General features: G+C 37.7%; 1 protein-coding gene across 1 annotated transcript in view; it reads left to right on the top strand.

The window, feature by feature from the left end:
* The first annotated feature begins 7,690 nt into the window (after nt 1-7,690).
* The window catches only part of RALYL (RALY RNA binding protein like), a 368,284-nt gene continuing 354,258 nt past the window's right edge, over nt 7,691-21,716 (top strand). Inside the window, exon 1 of the mRNA XM_062568158.1 lies at nt 7,691-7,759. The gene's annotated coding sequence lies outside the window, so the exon portion shown is untranslated. The remainder of the gene's footprint in view (nt 7,760-21,716) is intronic.

Below are 21,716 nucleotides of genomic sequence, written 5' to 3'. Positions count from 1 at the left end.
ATGTCAGATCTCATTACTTAACCAATATTAGTGCTTGTTAGTAACTAGAACAGGGGGGTCAAAAGGAAAAAGAAAAAAAAAAAAAGAATGGTGCTTAGGTGATGTTACTGTATATATGTATAGATATATGTATATCTTATGTGCAAAGAAGATGTTTAGAAAGAGTGATATAGTAATAACAAATTATTTTTTTTTCTTTTTCTTTCTTTTTCTTTTTTTTTTTTTTTTAAGGAAATGTCTGGATTAGGATTACCTGTGCAATCTTATTACACCTCACAGTGCAGAAGTATTATGATAAAGTATAACTATATAACCATATATTCATTTTTTCATACATCTTTGTCTCATTAAATACTTAGGAAAGAGAATACTCAGGATGCAAAACAATGCTGTGTATCTTGCATCTCATTTGTATCTCTAAAGACTGAGGCAGATGAAAGCAAGAAAAAAAAGATAATTTTAAGGTTAGGGAGATGTGTGCTTGGCTGGTAAACTAGATTCTGTTTTGACTTAGATTCATGTTATGGTTGGTGAATCATTTAAACTCGAATTAGAAGAGATGAATATTAATTTGTTTGTTTATTTTCTGGGTGTCCAATCTGAGCACCTGGGATCTTCTTCACAGAAGAGTAAGCCGTTTATTTCTATTATTTCCACCAAAGTCAGGTCTCAGTTTAGATGACATTAAAAAAAAAAATCTATCCAACTCCATTTCTCAATTGTGAGATTTTTTTTCCCTATTTCTTTCTAATGTTCAGCACCTCAGATTTACTGCTTCTAAAGTTACTTCTTGTCCTTGGCACTCTTTTAGATGCTATGTCCAAATAACCTTAAAAATGCTCTGCTATGCCCTCAATGCCCTCATGTTCTTAAATTGTCGGTCATCAGCCATCATACGAGTCTGTCTGATGAACCACAATTAATAAATCTGAAAGTTTATTTTGAATTCTTTTTCTATGAAGAAGTTGTTATATAGAAAATTAATGCACAAAAACAGATGGTGCAGACCAGTGAATTTGATCATAAGCTGCCTTATCTCACACTGTTCTTAGACTTATTTATTGCAAAACTCACAAACCAAGACATGCTTATTATAGGTTGTACTCGTTAATTAACCCTTCCAAGAAAAGAGCAAAAAGGCAACGATTTTGAAACAAGGAGGATGTTTTGACCACACAAAATTCTCATCGGTTTTAATAGAGATGTCGCTTTTGGTTTATTTATATAAAAGTGTATGTGAAAAAAAACGTCATTTTGAGGACATAAAAGCCTGTTGTATGTTGTGTGCTTTGATCCTGGTTGTTTCAAAGAGCATAGCACTCAAAGGGTAAAAAGAGCAAACTTTGAAGAATACAAAGAATTCAATAGTTTAGAACTCCTCCCTCTCAAAACCCCTCTAACCTAACAATAGGAGTTAAAAGGGTGACACAGAAGTGCTGAAGATTTTCTAACTATTTTTTGTTCCATTTCCCTACTGAGTGGGTGTAACATTCAGGTACTTTATTTGCCCTCCTTTAAGCAGTGTTGCCTCACTTTTATTTCTGTCATTTATTACTGGAGATATATATATATGTATATTTACTTGCATTGTGCTCTGCCACTTAGGAGTTTTAGCTGAAAAGGTGGCAATAAAAGAAGTGAGTTAGCTTCACTATATAGATAAATACAGTGCCTTAAAAGCACAGTAAGAAAAGTGCAGAATTTTGTGAAAATTAATGATTTTGTATGAAAAGGAAGAACAGCAATGATGAAATGTATAGGAAAATAGATGAAGGCTTATATATTTTAGTCTAAAATAATTTCTCATATTTATCAACACAGAGTGGATTTAACAAGAAATAAACCAGTCTGGCATTTTGTAAGGTATAGGAATTTAATCATGACAAAACCAAGACATAAATGAATTTAAATGATAAGATGGCTAAGATAGCTATCTAAGATACTAAGATAGCTGGTGGCTTGAGACACCCAAAGTTTTCTCTTTCTTTAACATTGTCCCACAGGTGTAACATCTTGACCAAGACTTTCACACAATCCTTTTATTCAGCATTTATTGCCAGTCGGCTAGTTCTCTCTTTCTTACGCTTATGGTAGCTACAAACAAAACATCGGCTTACCTTACGACCCTATAGTTACGCTGAATGGTTTTGAAGGCATTGCATATACAAATTAAAACAGATAGTTTAATCTGGAAAAAGACCACATTACTATTATTATTAATAAATTACTACTACTACTACTAGTATTGCATCAGGTAAGGTTTTGCTGACCTCTGACAATGAAGTAGGAGGAGGTACTAGCAACCTTGTTTCCAGCTAGAGCTCAGGTTGGCAAGCTGATGAACTTGGCGACTGATAATGTGGAAAGCCAATAAAATGCTGGGCTCCAACTAATTGCTTACTACCTGAAAAGACCATATTCTTCACATTAAGAAAGACTAAGTATAGTGAAAATGATAAAGAAAAAAAAAAGTGCATCACTCCTATACTGGCTTCAGTAGAATGGGAAATTGCTCAAGTAAGGTGTATATAAATTAGCAAACCCATGGTGAGAGCATAGATGTTTAAATGAAGTCAAGTAAAATAGATTAGAAGCAATCTGAACATGCACTTATTTCTGTTCCTACAGGGGATTTCAATCCTGCAGAAGTGCAGGAAAGGGATGTGAAAGATTGGGACTGCACAGCATGGCTAACAAGAATGGTGAATCCAGCATAAGCCAGAGAGCACTGATTATGAAACATTATTGGAGGGGGATCTTTTGGAAGCAGTTCTGTGCTGGTAGTCAAGGCAGCACATATGTGCTTGGTCATACATCTCGATCCAGCATTCTTGGTTACTTTAAAGTGCAACTTTTAATCACACTGCAGCAGAACTCACTCGCTGACTTGCAGAAGGCATAGTTGAAATTCCCCAAATGCCCAGCAGATACGTTCTTCGCACGCACTGGATTGCACCTGAGCACCTATGCCCTGGCAATGACCTAAGTGATGTTCCTTTTCCTTCCTTATCGTCTGCCTTCTTTTTCTGCAGGAGTAGGTTGATATATTTTGTTGAGTACTGTGCATAACCTAAGTACATACATGTATATAGTGTGTTATGTGCTAAACTTTCCCACATTTTGGTCCAGCATCAAGTGTACAAGCTATCTTGGAGGAAACTTCTAACAGAAGGTGCCAGAAATTACAGACACTGACAAATACAGGCTTCCTGTGATTCTGTGAAAACCGTGTCCTCCCAGACTTGCTTACTCAAAACCTATTACAAATACATACTCTTGCCAAACTTCTTGTAGTACTTTCTCCATAAAGCTTACTTCGCCTTGATGATTTATGAACAGAAAAACCACATAAGCATTCTTTGGTGAATCCTTAAGTAGATCTGAGGATCACATCCTTAGAAAACAGTTAATTTTGACAATTTTTACAATGTTAACTATAGCAATAAGTGATCTTGTTACAGTTTTTGTGCCTGGATCTCCCACAGCCCAGTCTCTAAATCTCTTCTTCTAGAACAGCTCATTGCACCATCCTTGAGACTTCAAGCCACCCCCAAACATTGCACCTCTAACAAGTGCTTACATCCAGATTTATCCAGTGTATCATAACAACTTTTGACTCAGTTATGTATACAAAATAAATACACACATTCAAAAATAAAAACATGTATTTGTATATTTACCTTATTCCTCATTCCTGGAGAAAGACTTTGTAAAGCAAGAGGAATATGGTGCAAATAATACACAAGATACATTATTCAAAATATATGTATATAGTTTTCTATATATGTGTCAATGTGATCCTAAATTACAAGTCAGAACTATTTCACAACCTTGGATTACTAAAAATCCATCTTTAACTTAGGTATTTTATGTATTTTAGTGCTTTTTGTGTTTTTTTTTTTTTTTTTTTTTTTTTTTTTTTTTGAGAGAGGGGTTATTTCAGGAAGACATATGTTCTCAAAATTGCTTACAATGAATGAATAGTAGTGGAAATCAAAAAGTCACAAGAAAATGGGACTGTAATTAACAGCTCAATTCTGCAAACATGTTTTGAAGTTAAACAGTACTAAATAAAACCTTAGCCTTTAAACTTTTCCATGTGGTAGAACAGACTGTACAGACCAAGGAAATATACCTCCCACCTCTGCAGTGTCCAGACATGTGAGTTTGTACTATGTGCCTGGCAACAGGATTGAGTTTATTATCATATGTATATAAATCATTGTATAATTAAGTTTGCCAGTTATCATGTCAAACACCTTTGTTTGAGGACATTTCTGTATCTTTAAGGACTTCCTAATACATATATATTTTTTTTCTGTTTTTACAGCCCTACATCTAAGAGCCAAAGTTAGCATAGAGATAGCAACTAGGGATGGTATGAAATGCTAAAACAATGCCAAAATAAAAAGCAAGAAAGCAAACATAACTGTTCATATACTTTGTATTTTTAAACTTTGGCCACTGAGCTTTTTCTACTTTCTAAAAGAAGTTGGGAGCAGATAAGAAAAGGAGCATTTCTTTTCATTCTTCAGAAATAGTGATAAAGAGATACTGGACAGGAAAGAAAGAATATTTGCAGGGAAGGGATAATGCCCTGGGTGAGGAAGTCAGACTGGTGCCCTCACCAGTCTTTTATATATCAGAGCATCCTTTTACTGGCCAGAGCAATTTATATAGCATTATAACCTGACTGTGTCTCCTGCCTCCCGATTGGGATGAAAAGAGAGGCTCTAAACAAAATGTGAATGAGGGAGAACGTGGGGGAGGAGGGTGCGAGGAAGCGTTGCCTAGATAGCTGCCTCCATCAAAGTGCCTGGTTTACGGAAGCCCTACTTTTACTCAATTAATTTATTTCATACAGATGCCTCTCACTTCTCTTCCTCTTGCTGCTGAAGCGATAATTAAGTAACTTTTTGGTGAGATTCTTGGCTGTAAACCTTTTGGGGCCGGCGAACTGAAGACGTAACCTTTGCCATTTGAGACGAGGCAGCGCGGCTGGGGCCTGGCGGCGCTGCGCGCAGGTCTGGTTTCTATCTGGAGCCGGAGCAGGGCTGCCCTCAGCCCCAGCTGCCTGCTCTCTGCCACTGCTGTGTTTGTTAATAAGACAAGCAAGCAGAGCTAAAAAGGGAAAAAGCGAGCGTCTTGAGGAAACTCTTTCTCAGCAACAGTGGCATACAGCCTGTTCTAGAATATTTCTCATCTGGTAGAGTGAAAAGGGGACAGAGCTGCTATCTGGCCAATGAACACAGCCGCAACGGCATCGCTCTCGTGTGTTTTGGGGCCCCAATCCCAACGCCTTACACTGCAAAGAGTGGAGGCTGTGAGCAGCTGCCCAGGGTGCCGCAGCAGGAGGTACCCACCGGGCTCACCCCGCGGGAGCAGCCGCCCAGTACCCTGCCGCTTGCTGCTGCTGCGGGAGCCCTCGGGAGCGCAGCCACCAGCGAGCAGCCCTCTGGTTTCCTTCCCACCTCGACCAGTAACTTTGTTATGAGAAGTAACAGCCCTACCGCTGCCAAGGAAGGGGAGGAGGCAGAGGGCAGGAAGCAGGGCAGAGGCCGAGAAACAAAAGCGAGTGGGAGAGGGGGCCGCAGGCACCTCTCGCAGCCGCACACGTGAAACGCTCTCTGGCAGGAGACGGCGGAGCGCTGCTCTGACATGACTGTTGTGGCACAGTAACTGCAGCCCCGGCGCGAAGCAGGGAAACGCTCCGAGCCACGCACACCCCCCGCGCTGCAGCGGCAGGAAGGGCACCCCGCGCACCCCCGCCCCCGCAGCCGGAGCAGCAGGAGGGCACCCCGCGCACGCACAGCCCGACCCGCCGCCGCAGCAGGGCTAGCCCCCGCGCACCCATGCGGCTGGGCAGCCGGAGGAGCACCCCCGCACCCAGGTGCCGCGGCAGGAGGGTGCCCCGGCGCGCACGCACACACGCAGCGCTCACGCGGGCGGCCGGGGCTCCCCCCTGCACCCACACGGGAGCGGGCGGGAGCGCTACCCCGTGCGGACACGCACACGCGCGGCAGCACCGCGCACCCCCCCCCCCCCCCCGCGGCCGCAGCGGCGGGAGGGGTGCCCCCGCGCGCACACTCACACCCCCGCACTCACACACTCACGCTCACAGACGGAGAGCGGAGCCCCTCCGCCGGCAGCGGCCGAGGCGCGGCGCCTCCTTCCCCGCGCAGACCCGGCGGCGGCGGCGGGACCGCCCCTGCACCCGCCGAGAGCCCGCGGGGCGAGCGCCGGGGGGCGGGCGAGGGGCGGCGGCAGCGCCGCGGCCGCGGGGCAACAGGCGGGCGGCAACTTCGCCGTGCGCCGGCGAGCAAGTCGCGCTGCCCGCGCCCGCCACGCTACGGGCTGCGTGTGCGTGTGTGTATGCGCGCGCGCGCACGCGTGAGCGTGTGTGTGTGTGTGTGTGTGCGCGCGTGTGTGCGTGTGCGAGCGGCACCTGCCGAGGCCGGGCGGCGGCGCGGGGCGCGCAGGGCCGCCGCCGCCGCGGGAGCCGGGCGGCGAGGGCGGGCTCGGCCGGTCCCCGCGCCCGTCCCCGTCTCCGCCTGCGCCCGCCCGGCCTGCGAGTCCGCCCGGCTGCGGATCACGTGGCGGTTGCCGGAGGCAGAGACTAGAGAGGAGAGGGAGGAAAAAAAAAAAAAAAAAAAAAAAGAAAAAGAAAAAAAAAAAAAAAAAAAAGCGCCTCATTCCTTCTTCCACCGCCATACTGTATTTTATAGTAACTCTCATTTTTATTCCTCCCTTTTACTCCCGCTCGGTGAGTACCTTTCCGCTGACATTCTTGTCCTCCTTCTTTTTGTCCTGTTTTTTTTCTTCTTTTTTATTTTTTTTGTTTTTTTGCTTCTTCTTCTTCTTTTTTTTTCTTCCTCCTTGCTTATTGTTTAAATGGATTTGATCTTTTGCTGATGACAAGTTTTTTTTTCTTTTTTTTCCCTTTTTTTTTTTCTTAGCATGCGATGGTTACTAAACTGTGTGCAAAAGATGCTGCTGGGGCCGGGAGTCATTGGGAATGAAAAATGATAATATTAATAATAAAGACTTGCCAGTCCAGCAACAACTGATATACATTTAGTAGCTATATATTTATATATGCAACTGGTTTTGTTGTGGCACAGAAAAGCAGTGTGAAATATGATGCTTATTTTTTAAAGATAAGAGAAAAGGCATGTTTCTAACTCTTTTTACAGAGGATTTTCTCTGGTGGTGTTTTATTTTTATTTTTGGGTGTTTTTTGGGCTTTTTTTCATATAGAGATGGGAATTACAAATGCATTTTACAGCAGTGTTTACAAAGAGTTTGTAATCTTGCAATACTGATGCAAGCCACAGAGCAAGATGTTAATTTTATTATTTTTGTTATTGTTTCTTTTTTTTGACACTCAGTGCAATTAGCAGGTTTTTTTTCTTCTTTTTTCAGTTTTTGATGCCTGTTTATAATGTGAAACTTTTCTTGCAGCGTGTTACAGTTACTATTTTTAAATACTTTTTCCTCCTTAAAGATAACAAAACAAAACAGAAAGCCGAAGCAATGACCATACTTTTGCACATTTTGCACCTTGACTTTTTATTCTTTTGCCAGCATAATTTTATGATGGTTATTATTATCATGATGATGATGATGATAGATATGCATATATACAAATAAATACATTTTCAAATGATGGCAGTGGAAGGTTTTCCTGGAGAATGAAGTGCGGTTTGGTTTCCTTGTCAACGGAAGATGAAGTGAACAACTGAACATCTCCCCAGTGCAGGTACTTCATCTCCTTGTAGGCGTTTCCACGCTGTGTAGATTACATTGTGAAATTTCCTCCTTTTTTTTTTTTTTTTTTTTTTGGGGGGGGGGCGTGTAAAGAAATCTTTTTCCACATGTAGCTAAAGGATTCTCTGCAATACGCATGAGGACTGAACTAAATACCCCTGCCTCTTGATTGCTTAGATGTGTGCAAAATATTACACTAATTGAGCCTTGGTCGGTTAAGCTGAAGAGAGGTGTTTTATGTGCTGTGCTGGATGGAAGGGAAAGCAGCATGTGTGTGTGTGTGTGTGTGCAGGGGGAAATCCAGACAGCCCCCCTTTTCCTGACTTCGCATATAAAAATATAACCCCACACCCCGGACTGAAACTGGGTGAAACCCTGAGATCCCTCTTATGAGTAGAAACACTTACAGGACTTTAGACAAAACCAGAAACTGTATTGTGGTGACTTGTGTGTCTGTGTATGTCTGTTTAAAAATTATCCATTAGAAAATAGCTGTGAGAGAAGCAGCAAAGGAGGCTCCCTCGGATAGCTGGCTCGTTGCCACGTGAGACATATTCGTAGCCTTAAGGGTAGCAAAACCCTTATATCCAACTTCTGCCTCTCGTATTAAAAAGGCGTAAACAAGGCAGCAGGTTCCCTCTTATGGATTTAATTCATTGGGATGGAGATTAATCAGAGGCAGATATTTGCTTGAAGGTGTTTCATTTTGTTTTGATGATTATTAATGCTACTGCCTGACAGGGAATGGGAAACTGTTACTTTCCGTGACGGTCACGGAGAGTTCAGGATTGGAGGAGAAAATGTTACTTTTCATTGATAGCACTTAAATGCTTAACAGAGGCTGTCCCTGATGTAGAGACAGGATATTGGTCCTCTAAAACATGAATTGGAAGGATTTTTCCAGACGACAGGTTTGTTTGTTTTCCGGGAAGGAGATATGGTGCAACATTATGCTAAAGTTGATGTACTGAATGTTTGGATCTGCAGTGTTCTCTACAGTTTACTTTATTGTGATGGGATTGCTTAATGCATTTTGTATAAACAGACTTCAGGGATTTATAACTGATCGTAAAGATATGCTGTGTATTCATATGTGAAGAATAAAATATATTCCAGGGAATAATTTTCCTTGCTTACTGTGATATAAGCAAAAATATGTGGCCAATTTCTAATTCACAGAACTCAAATACATTTGGAAGTTTGAGGCTTCTAACACTTTACAATCTTGTAACTTAACAGCCTCCTTTAATGTAGAAAGTATGTTTAAGAAGTCTTCTGCATTCTCTCATGCAATTTGCAATGAAAAATAAATTCATTCGTTTGACTGTGTAGGAATATAGATGTGATGTATTTACAGTGACTTTTTCCAGAAAAAATGTAATAAAAATATTTAGCACATGCATCTTGCTTTCATGCATGGCTTCTGCTCTGACATGATAGAATACTTTTGACAGTGTATCGGGGTCAATAATCCATGTGTCTAAAAACCCTGTCTAGATATTTGCGTGATATATTATGATGACTTCTTTGAAGTAGTTACAATCTGTTGGGTCAGTAATCTGCATTTTAAGAATATTCAGCCTGATTATTTTTTCATGATTGAATTTGAAAGTAAGCCATTAAAATACAACAGAGGTTGGAACTTTATCCTCCTCCTCTCTTTTCACTTCTCTCCCTCCTCATTTTTATTTATTTATTTATTTATTTTAATTGTAGAGAACTGTCAGTAAGCAAAACATTTCTGATATAGTTGAAACACTGAAATAAGATAGCTAGGCCATGAGTTTCCAGAATATATATATTTTTAATATTGCAGATGTATTCTATGAGTAATTTTTACCAATAGTTGCTGACTGAAGATCTAATTCTGCTCACTTAATCTTGCCCTGAAATCTGAGTTATAAAGTTTTACAAATGCATTGTTTTCAGTATACAGATTTCATCTACCAAGCACCTGTTGTGTGAGTAGCACACAGTAATCTAATACGTATATTTTAATTTCATATGCAGAAATTTGAGGTTGTATGATTTTGTATATATCAGACAGCCTAGAGACTTTAAATTAGGGAGAGAGGTGCTAATTTTGTAATAGAGTGCCTCTACCTCCTGCAGTATGTGGGCACAGTGGGATTTGGGTTGGTGTATCAGTTTCAGCTTAGTGTTTCCATAGTTATGCTATGACTAATGCTTTGAAAGCATGTTTGGAAAGCCATAGATAGTGTAAAAGACAATTATCCTTTCTGTGACTTTCAGTTTGAATAATAAGCAAGGAAGAATATAATATTTATCTATTGTATTGCCCTGCTTTTTTTTTTCTTCTGCAATTTTATAACTTCATTTCTTATATTTGTGTGAGAAGTAATTGATTGTACTGCTATAGCTTCTGAATGTGATGAGTGTCCAGACTTAGATGACGTCTTTTAGATTTTATACATCTGTTTTGATTTTCAGGAGAGTTAATGGATGTAAGTTACCTTCATAAAGATTTGTAAACTGAAAGCTTTGGAAAGTAGTCCTCCTTTTTCCCCCCCTACCTATTGTTAGTAGTATTTCCTTGCAAATAAAAATGTGACAGTGAGCAAAAGTTACTAACTGTAGGGTGCTGAGCACACTAATTCAGAAATGCATGCTTTTAGCCACTTTAGGGGACTGAATGGACAATGGAAGGAAATCTCTCTTTTTTCTACATAGGAGATGGGACTAATGGGCCTTTGGAGCCATCAGCTCCGTTCCACTGTGATACAGAAAAGATCTTCTACTTTTCTTCGGGTTCAACAAGTTCTAGTTTAAAATTGACTTGGGCGCCAGTGCCACTGCACTTTGTCAAAAGTTATGCCGAGCCTCACTCTCCAGATAGTCGGAAACCTTGTTCCTGTACCAAATTTATACGCCTTTGTTTTGTGTCATTGCTGTGCTTAAACAGAAAGGTTCACTGTTAACCTCTCTGCTTTCTCCTGTTCTTCTTCACAGTGTATTTTCAGAGAGCAATCACATCCCCTTTTAACTTTTGTTTGCTAGACTAGCTGGAAGAAAGGTTCTCATTCAGAGGTGACCAACATGGTATGATGCAGTGCCGCGCAGAGCTTTTGGGGCTTGCTCTAAACAAGGCAGTGTTATAGCAGAAAGAGAATAGCTGCAGTCGCATCGTGTGCTGCCCAGGCTGATCTGATCGGCTTCTCAGCTGCAAGTTTGGCTCTGCTCTTCTTAGTCCTCAAATTAGCCCAGATATTTCTACCTGGAATCGCACTGTGGACATGCCTTCTCCTGGTAAAACAGGCTTTCCCTTGTGCTGAGCAATCCCTCTCTCTGGCTAACCAGTTTGAAATTCTCTGTCTGGAATGAAACAGCAAAGGACTGTTAGGAATTTCTCCTGCAACACTCTAATTTTTAGACTCCAGGAATCTTCTTACTGTTTTAGTATTTTTCATTCCTGCCTGTCAGGGGCACCTGAATGGGCTTGAGTCAACATTGTATCAGTGCATGTAAACAAGGACTGTCTACTATCAGGTACAAATGTGAAAGGTTGTCACAATGCTTTTTAAAATATCTTTTCCTAATTACAGTCTCTTCCCAGGCTGCTTATTTTTTAGCTTCCTAGTCTACTAAAGCATTATTCTTAAAAAAAGCTTATTTCTGTTTTACAGCATATTTTTTTCCTAGTTTATTCATGCCTTGCATTGTAAGTTTCAAGCAATAAAGACCTTAATACTGTTTAAACTGCAGGATTGTAAAGACTGATAGATCTGCCCTCACGTGAATGTTTTTAACTTCCTTCGTCTTCCTAGATGATGCAATGCTCTGGCAGAATCTGGAGCTGAATCCTCTATGTTTTAAGTACTTACAGAATTTCTGAGCAGAAGACTAAAGATGATTATTTCCTGACGAAAAGTTATGTAATCTGTGGCGCTGTCAGCGTAGTCATCCAGATATGTAGATTTTAAACTTGTTTGTAGCTTCCTGAAGCACAGATACTAACAGGCAGAAGAAAACTAAATGCTGTTTGTAAATGGTATAAACATTACAATATAATGGCTTTACTTTTGCTAAGGTACTAATATTATTTTATAATCTTTGAACAATTCCAAGAGTAAAATGAGTTGAAGATTATTGTTTCAGATATACACACTTTAGAATAATTTGTATCTTTTTTCCCCTCTCATCTTTACTCTTTCTTATTTCAAAATGACACTCTAATCTCTGCAGTATACTTAATCTTTCAGAAGCACTTAGGTTATGGTTTGGGATCTGTTTTCTGGGAAACTTTACACAATGAAGTGTGATTTTTCTGTTTCAATGAATCATCTCCCAACAAGTTAAATAAATAGTCAAATAAACCTGCAAATTATTAAGTATAACTCAAGTTGCTCAGGATGAATACAATTAACTTGTTTTATTGTGATGATATTCTGAGATAAATAGAATGAAAGATAGAATGAAAGATAGATGTTATTTTACAGACATTTTAGTAGGAGAGAGAATTAGCAAAAAACTTACATTAATCAGGTATCCCTCAGTGCTTAGTTAATCAACATTTTTGTTGATTATAAAGTAAATTTGCACACATCAATATTATCTACTGCCATGTGAAAAAAGCTGAGTTAAAGTTCCTCCTCAACACTCCTCTGTTTTCCAAATGTATAATATCTTGGCCTTCAATGATCTCAGGATCACACAAAATCATTCTACTGTCGCATTTCAATTTCATAAACAGAGATTTTTGCTTTGATGTAGTTCTTTCATGGTTACTGTAGTACGCATAATAATTTCTACTCTGACTTGGCTGGTAATTTTGCCTGTGAGAGGTTTGAAGAAGCAGAGGTGGATATAAGAATGAATGATGACAGATAAGAACTATGAGCATGGTGGCGCATAAATGGCAATTCCCGGGCTTTTTTTTTCTTTCTTTTCTTCTTTTTTTTTCTTTTTTTTCTTTTTTTAACAAAGCTCTGGTTAAACATGATTTACATAAGTAACCATTCCCAGGTGGAGTTCGCTTGGTTTTGGTTGTTAATGCCTGAACTGACGTGTAGTCTCTGAATTACTAACCATGAGAAGTTCTGCAAACAGCTGGAGTTTTGTGTGGCAAGTGCTCTTGAGTGGGCAGTGCTGAGGTCCTCTGAGAGAACTGGTCACAGCTGCTTCAGCATAGGTTATTAAAAGCGCTCCAGGACATTATTATTAACTAAAGGTCAAGAAATTGTAAAGGATCCAATCAGAACTTAGAAATTATTAAATGACTTAAAAGCCAGGTGCCAGGCTTCTGCATGTGCCCCATACCATAGAAATGTTGTTTTTGGCCTGCTCAGTCATGTGGTTTGTTTTTATCAAGATCTTCCTCCATAGTTGGATACTTGGTCTGTGTTAGGGGTCAACATAGGGGCCAACAAAAAGGGGCTGATTGGCCCAAATAATATATTAATGGGATTCTTTGCATGACTGAAGCAAAGCTAAATTTGGTCTGAAGGAAAGAGCGGCGCAAACATATTGACAATATTTTCTACAAAAGTGTGTCTCCATTTTTGCTAGGATTTCTATGTAGAAGTTTAACAGCATCTATGTCAAATAAGACACGACTTGTTAAATAGTGGTCATTTTAGGATTTGGAAGATATACACATTGCATCTTTATACCTTGCATGTGGTACCTTTAGCCTGAGTTAGAGTTAACTTACAGTTTTAGATTCAAAGAGCTGTTTTTACACATACCATTGAATTCTGATCACGCTTGTCCTTCTGTTTAAACAGTACTACTTAGTTATGGTATGGTGGCCTTTTATGCTCAAATACCCTAAAATGTAATATCTATCACAGGCATCTTCTTTGATATAACAATAGGAATGAATTAAATGGAAAAATAAAACATATGAATGTAACAAAGATAGTTTTGTGCATCTTTGCATACAGGGCCTGCTCTCAAGAATTTCTGATTGCTAACAGCTCCTGTTATTTGTAGAGGGAGTTAGAGTAACTCACAGGTTTCACAGTGAAGCCTTGTGTATGTAGTAGTTGCAGCATCATGCTTCTAAGCTTGATCAGTAATATAGAGTTCCTTTTTATAACAGAAAAGGAGGAAGTTATGCCTAATTACAGTATTTTACTGAAAGATCTTTCAATAAATTTTAAAATACAAGTAATGTAACATCAAAAAATGATGTATGTTCACTGTCATCTAGCAATTGTGAAATATTATATGGTTAGTGTATAGCAATAATTAAATCTAAACTTCCCACTATTTTCGGTACCTACAAAAAGGCTTCATTGTATTGTATTCTAAGTGCTAAAAATGTCAGTTTTATGATCCCATTTCTCATCTGATATTTACAATGATTTTGTAGGATAAAACCCAACACTTAAGGTGCTACCAAGTAGGTCAGTTTGCAAATTTTCTCTGCACTAGATAAATTCACATCAACATTTTTAAAATTGCAGAAAAAGGATGTAATTTTGTTTTCTTCTTACATATAATGCTTACAATTAAATGAGAATTCTGTAAATAGGACAAGGGCTTGCCTCTAAAGAAATTAGTATTTTGTAGTTGTGCACGTGTGAGTCACAGACAATTAATATATATTATGCATAATGAAAACAGAAACTAGATTTAAATTTTGATGTTATGTCACTTTTGCTTTAGGAGGATAATTCATCAGAATAGTGCTGTTACTTTTACTATGTATTATCTTACAAGAGAAGTATACTGTGTTATCGTGCAATTGAATGTGTCCTGCTGTGGTGAGTGATGTATAAACTAAAAGGTTTTGAATTAAACCCTAGTCCTGTTAAAATTAGTGATATATTGGTCAAAATATTCCTATAAAAACATTTTTTTCTGTATATGTTTGATAAAGTGATTCACAGAGAAGGCTAGATTCATCTTACTTAGCCTTACTGTTTAAAAAATAGGTTTCTGAGCAAAGCTAGTCATCATTTTAGCCATCTGAAAGTTAGTCACTGAAGTCTAACATGGTTGCTCAAGGCTTTGTAGTCAATGGAGATATATAGACACCTGCAGAGAATTATGGATTTCATCCCAAGAGAGGCATGTATAGATAGATGAACAGCCTTCCTAAAATGCATCTCTCCGTTGATGAAAGAGAGAGCCTAGAAGAGAAAATTAAACTAGATGCCTAATATTGTGATGGAAAAAGTTAGAGGATATGAATTTCCATCCTTCTATCTATTTATTTATTTATTTTCTGCTGAAAGAATTTTCTTAATGAAATATTTGGCTGAAACTTCCCCCTCCCCTCCCGGCCATTAAAATTGTCACTGCTTTAAGTTTTTAGTTGAATTTATTTTTAACTTCTGTAGTTTTTTTTATAGAAATACAAATGTCTTTTTAAACAATTTGAACCAGTTATAGGCTCTAACAAAATTCCTGTAGATTTTTGTGGGGTCAAGATTTCATATCTTTTCTCTACAGCTTCAGCCATTTTTCAGATTGTTTATAACCTCATCCTAGTGTAGCTTGATTCTTCAATAAGTTCTACTCACAGTTTTACCCTTAAATTGCAGGACTTCATCTATTGGGTATGATCATGGACCTCCTTTCAAAGACCTTAGAAAATGTTTGAAAATATAATGGTTATGTAGATGGCAATGGAATCCTTTACGCTTTGCATGTACAGGTACATAATCACAGTGTTAAAACATCATCAGTAGATCAACAAACAGCAGAAGGCCTTCGTCTGAAAGTTCCAGATGGCTCTTGAAAAATGCTCTTAAAACATAAAAAAGCAAAAATATTATGTCATGAACTGGGGTGATCCATACAGCATAGGTTAATTATTTGAATATTAGTGGAATAGCATTAATATCTTCATTACATGCATACTGTAAAAAAGATTCCAGTAAAACCTGGTTTTTTTGAATATCCAGATGGATTTTATTTTTCACTTGCTCATATTGGTTAATTTTCTAAAGAGGTTTAGGATTATATAAGATTTAGTATTAAGAGTCATATAAATCAGCTCTTAGACAATAGATAGCTAAAGACTGTTTCAATGACTTGATTTAGATCAGGACCCAGAACTTTGAAGTTAGCAGGATGCAAGAACACTGGTCTATTTATGCCACTACCTAGTAAATTATGGTAGCACCTCCTTTTGCTGCATATTGTAAATTCTGCTATTTTCCTGAATATGTGTTCAGGCTTTCTGTAAGATTTTGAATAGGTTCTAAAATATATGGACATACTATATATATACGTTTATATGTTAGGATTTATCTTGTTCCTCAAAATGGCATTGTCTGAGAGTCTAGGCAAATGTTTTTAAGCAGCATGAGTAGGTCGTGCCTGTTCAACTGTGACAGCACAGTGTAAGTCTGAATAAAATATGAGTCCAAATTAAAAATGAATTGTTTAATATAGTATGAATAAGCACAAAACTCAGAGTAGTAAGAGTTAATTGTCCAAACAGCACCATGTTACTACAATGGGAAAGTAGTGTACAGCCGTGAGCTCTAATAGCCACATTACAAGGGTTTGTACTGATTCAGAAATCTTGCAGACTTGTCAGATTTGAGGAGAGGAATTAAGAAGTTGTAGCTCTCAGTGTAAAACTTTGAAGTAACCATTCCAAAAAGTGCAGTAGTATGCTCTGGGGACTATAGACTGTTAGCTACACCAACTCTGCTATGTTATACCCTTCACCACCACTTGGCCTTCATACTTCTGTCTTAAGTTTTTGTACAGTCCCTCAAAAATTCATTGTCTGAGCATGGTTCACCTAAAACAAGGATAAAATCCTTAGCTGACTTTATAAAATTTTCACCTCTTCTTCTTCTTTTTTTTTTTTTTTTTTTTTTTAATTTATTTTTACACAATAGTGTTTTCCTTTATAGATTACTCATGCATCTTGGATTGTAGTTAGGAACAGAGTGCTAGTCATAGGAATATAAATGTCTCATAACCATAGTTTTTCAGAACACAGTAGAATACAACTGAATTTCTCTAACAGTCCTAGAATAAGAATAACCAAATTCTGCTGTTTAATGTCACTGGTCTCATTCTGCCAACTGCTCAAGGTAGCCCAGGGACCCTGAATGTAAATTCCTGTTCATGGACGTGCTTATGAAAAGGGATATTATAAGGAAAATAATTATGGTTCAGTTTCAGTATATAGGGTACATCAGGATTTTTTTTTTTTTTTTTTTTTTTTTTTTTTGGTAATTAGATGCCCAAGTTAACATTCAATATTATGTCGTTTCATTTCAGGAATTTTAAAATGGGTTCAGAAATTCTTGATGCTTGATCACAAACATTAATGAATGATGTAAATATCATAATCAGAGGAAGACCAGCTACTTTTCACCTTCAGAATTCTTAACTTAGAATCAGCTTTGCAATAGAGACTCATGTCACACTGATCTTCAGCCACAGACAGAGAAAATATAATTGAAAATGTTGAGATTATTCATCTGAATTTCTGGATCCTTTTTATTTTTATTTTTTTTTTGTAATAATTTTTATTTCAGACTTCCTGGACTTTCCTGCATGCTCTGGACCTCTCCCCTGTCCATCGGCACAGCTCAGAAGGATGAAAGAAAAGGAAGCAATAGGGGAGGGATGGAAGAGGGGAGAGGAGTAAAAAGAGAAGGAGGAGGGCAGCAATTGAAATAGAGGAAACAAATCAACAGTGCTTCAGTTAAAGCTCTAAACAACATATTATTTGCAGCCTCCATTCCTCCTGACCTTTCGTTCTGGCTCAGAGCCCTCATCCTCTCCACCACCTTAGCTTTCGTTAGCCCTTTAGCTACAAATATTTCACTCTTCATTTGCATTTTTAATTAAAAAAATAAAGAGAACAAGAAAAACCTGTCAAATAACAAAACAGAACCCCATTCTGACCAATTTTGACATGGCACTATTCATGCAATCGGTTCCTGCAACATATATATATATATATTTTTTTCCCCTCCTAGTTATATCTTTAAATATGAAAGTGAAATATGAATCCATTATGAGTGACAAAGAAAAACTTTTATAGTTAAGTTGAGCCCTCCAAATTGGTATGTAGGTGACTGTGGTTCTGTTTTGTTCATTTAAGTCTGAAAACAGGCTTTATATTGGCCTTTATTTACTTATTTTTTTACCTCCCCTTCTTTCAAAGCTTTACTTGCAATGACTGTTCTTACTCCTTATCATCTTAGTAGGAGTATAAAGTGTGAGCTATTCATATTTTTTAATTAGTTTGGAATTTGCAGTGTCTTATTCAGCTTTATAGGATAACGTAATCCCACTAGAGTAAAAAATACAAGCTTGCTTTTGCTCCTGCAGTGAGACTGACAAACAAATGAGAAAGTGACACTGCTCCTCTGTGCTGGTCCAGCACTTTGCTTGCGGTCAGAACCCGGCCCTTTTCCCCAGCTGGAAGGTACCTGGTTAGCCATTGTGAAGATGGAGATGTGCCTGCTTTAAAAGAACTCTTTGGCAGACCTCTTTACGTTCCTCACACGTTCTTGCCTCCTCACTGCTATCCCTGCCAGAAATCCCTTCTACCTGACAAAGTTGATTTAGGAGTGTTAATAGAATGGGTAGATCCAGAAACTGGTCTTTCTAAGAAGGTATTTCCTATGCGTAGAGCTTAAATTCGTCTTATAGCTCCCTTCTACCAATTTGCCTAATAAAAAAAGATCAAAGGGACCACTGAGCCAATACAAGAACAGTGTCCAGTAGCAAATTTGTGGACTTAATCCCTTAAATAGCAAATATTAAGAATTCCTAGTTCATTATTTTAAATTATAATAAATATGACTGTTGAGTGAAGAAAGATGATGACATCTAACCTTGCAGATGCTGGTGGAACAGGTCCAGAGCAGAATGATCAGGTCCAAAGGCTGAAATAAATTTTATATCCTAAACAGTCATAAAAAGAAACCAGTAGAAAACACTGTTATGTATTGTATATATCTAGATTATACATTCCAGTAAATAAAGATATATTATGCAACAATTTGCTCTTTACATCATTGTATGATAATGTAAAACTGTAGCATTTTAAAGAAGTGTGCTTTAGCAGATCAATCAGGTTCAGTCATATCTATAACCCAGCAGAAAATTTGGAAGAAAGTCTTGTGATGTTTGTAGCTTCAGCTTCCACCATGCATCTGCCTATGGCATCAGTGCTCAAAGTACAGCTAATCTTTATTTTAGTCCTTTACAATGTAAAACATTCCATCATTACTATAATCCATAATACAGAGTAACTGTTTACTGTTGAACATCCAATAGTTGAGACATTGATAATGATCTGCACTTAGAACAGTGAAATTTCTTTAAAGACTTAGTGTATTAATCAAATTTTATCTGAGAATTTTAAAGCCTTTAAGCTTTCCAGTATGCTTACATTTAAGTAATGATAACATAAGAAAATTATTATTGATTTGCATTGGCACAGTGGATAGGAACTCAGCCATGAAACAAGGTTAGCTTACTGGAAAAACAGAAGGTGAGCTCCAACCTTAAAACACAAGATTTACATGCGCTTGCAACCTGCTATAAGTGCTTAGGATTCTGCAGTAGAACATGTATTCAAAATAATTCATTTTATCAAAATAATATGCAGTGTAATTATTTAAATTCCTTTTAATGTGAAATTATCTAAAGTATTTGTATGCTTTTCCTCTGTGAACTCATACAATCAGAAGCTCTCACCAACAATATATCGAAAATATAATGAGTGAAAATACCTTTCTTCATTTAAAAATACTATTTCTTATGTTTAAGTATTTTATCTCATGCTATGTATTTTATATATAATCCCTCTATTATACTTGTGATATAGTATCATTGTAAGTATTCATAAGCATTGTCATTGTATCCTTTTCATTAGTCCCCAGACAGTCTTTCACTTGGCGTTCTTTTTTTTTTTTTTTTTATATATTACTATCTTTCTGAACACCTTTTAACACATCTCAACCCTCCTAAAAAAAAAAGAAAAAGAAAAAAGTGGGTCTTTATTAATAGAATAGTAACAGTATATTTCAAAGCAGATAGAGCAGAAACAGACATCAAAGTCAAGTTAACAAATAGTGAAATTATCACAGTGGAATCTTCAGCAAAATTCTACAGATAGGCAAAATTTTAAAACGACATGCAACTAATTTTGATTTATAAATGAGCTTGATTTATAAATGAGTAGTTTCCTCCCATCAATTGAAGAGAATCTAAAAGAAACTGCTGCAGATGTTCATATGACCTTCCTATAAGGTATAGGATACCTTATATGATATAAACATAACATGTAAACTTTTGTTGGTTTGCAGCAGTCAATTCATTTTTTCCACCACCACCATGTATAAGATCGTAACCGAGTCATTAAAAAGGGAGATTGTTATTTGCAGAGGCAAAATGGAAAGAAAGAGTTAGTTCATCTGATTCTTTGAGTGCGTTATTTATATTTAACAGTTAAGGTACCTGCCTTTGTCGCTGTGAGATATGAACTCAGAGAGAGGTATTGCATAGCCTAATAACCAGGCTTAAAGATACACATCCATTTAGATACTGACTCTCCAGCTAACTGATCCAAAGTCTGTAAGCTCTGTGTGGGGAGCGAAGCTTTTAGCTTTGGTTAGGGTTACCCTTGACTGTGCAGGAATTCACCTTGGTTTTCTCTTGATAACTTCCAAACATGCATAAGAGTGAGGCCCCTCTTGCAGGTCTTTTGAGGTTTTCTATTTTAGGTTTGTGTGCCACATGGTCATGAAATTAAATATGCTTAAATCCTACAACTCACTGATTTGTCCAGGATTAATATAGATATCTTGTAGACAAAAAAAAAAAAAAAAAAAAAAAAAAAAAAAAAAAAAAAAACAAAAACAAAAACAAACAAACAAAAAAAACTTCCCAATAGTCATGAAGTATTTTTATGTCTTGGGGAAATTCCTTTCAATAATACTACATTTTGTAATACTATTTTGAAGATTGCTTTGGTACCGAATAAGGTAATGGGTGACTTCTTGTAAATCAGTATTGATGTTTTCTGTGTCAGATTCTCATTCAATTACTAAGGTCAGACTTAAGTAGCTTGCAATACTGTCTGAGACTCTGGAATAAACTGTTTTATAAGGACATCTAATATGTTATGTATGCTCTGTACGTTACACAGGGTGATCTACAGTCTGGCACCTTGGTCCCCCGAGGGTGCTCAGACCGCTAGGCTCTGGTGTCGAAGGTGGCATCCTGGCAGGGGGGTGGCTGCTTAATTTTCCATGTCAGTATTAAGATAAATTGGGCTAGAAAATGAGAGAGGAAACACAAGGATGGCTTTTTTAATGTAGTGGTTATGACGGCAGTTTTGGGGAGGAGATCTGTATTACTGTCCCTATTCTGTAGAACATATAATATATAATGCACTGATGACAATTTCACGTAAAACAATACGAACCACTGAATGGGAAATCTATGCACTCAACTCAAAGTTGTGGATTTTAGTGTAGTATTAGATAGGTCCCTCAAAGTCAGTGCTACAATGCTGTGCCTCAGGTCTTTTGCATGTTAAAGACTCTGTCATTATTAAAATTTCTGTCTAGAATATTTTCAACTTTTGAGGTTAAATTTCATTTGGACTGAGCCTCCTTCTGTCAATCGCATGTGTTCTTCTATAGAGCTACTAAGATATCTGTGAAGTATTTTCAGTAATGCTGCAAAAACAAACAAAAACAATTCCCATAAGCAACTATATAAGGCAGGAAGGCTAACAAAATTGCTTTTGGAGTTAGGGTAAATTTTTGTTAATAAAATGTTGTAGACATTTTTAAATATGGTGACCCATATTCCTAGCTGGTATAAATTGGTGGGATGTCTCCATTAAATTAATTGAAGCTATAAGAATTGACAGTACTTGGTTCTGTGCTCATAACTAGTTCATAGAAAATTTAATGGTTTGGTTTCTTATAGTGAGAAGTTTTGGAAAGGAGGCTGATTAGTTCTATAATGGGAAGATCATTTTA

The sequence above is a fragment of the Rhea pennata genome, chromosome 2 (genome assembly GCF_028389875.1).
Source record: "Rhea pennata isolate bPtePen1 chromosome 2, bPtePen1.pri, whole genome shotgun sequence".
NCBI classification, from domain to species: Eukaryota; Metazoa; Chordata; class Aves; order Rheiformes; family Rheidae; genus Rhea; species Rhea pennata.
The sequence above is the reverse complement of the archived record's forward strand: the minus strand, read 5'-3'. Positions and strand labels throughout refer to the sequence as shown.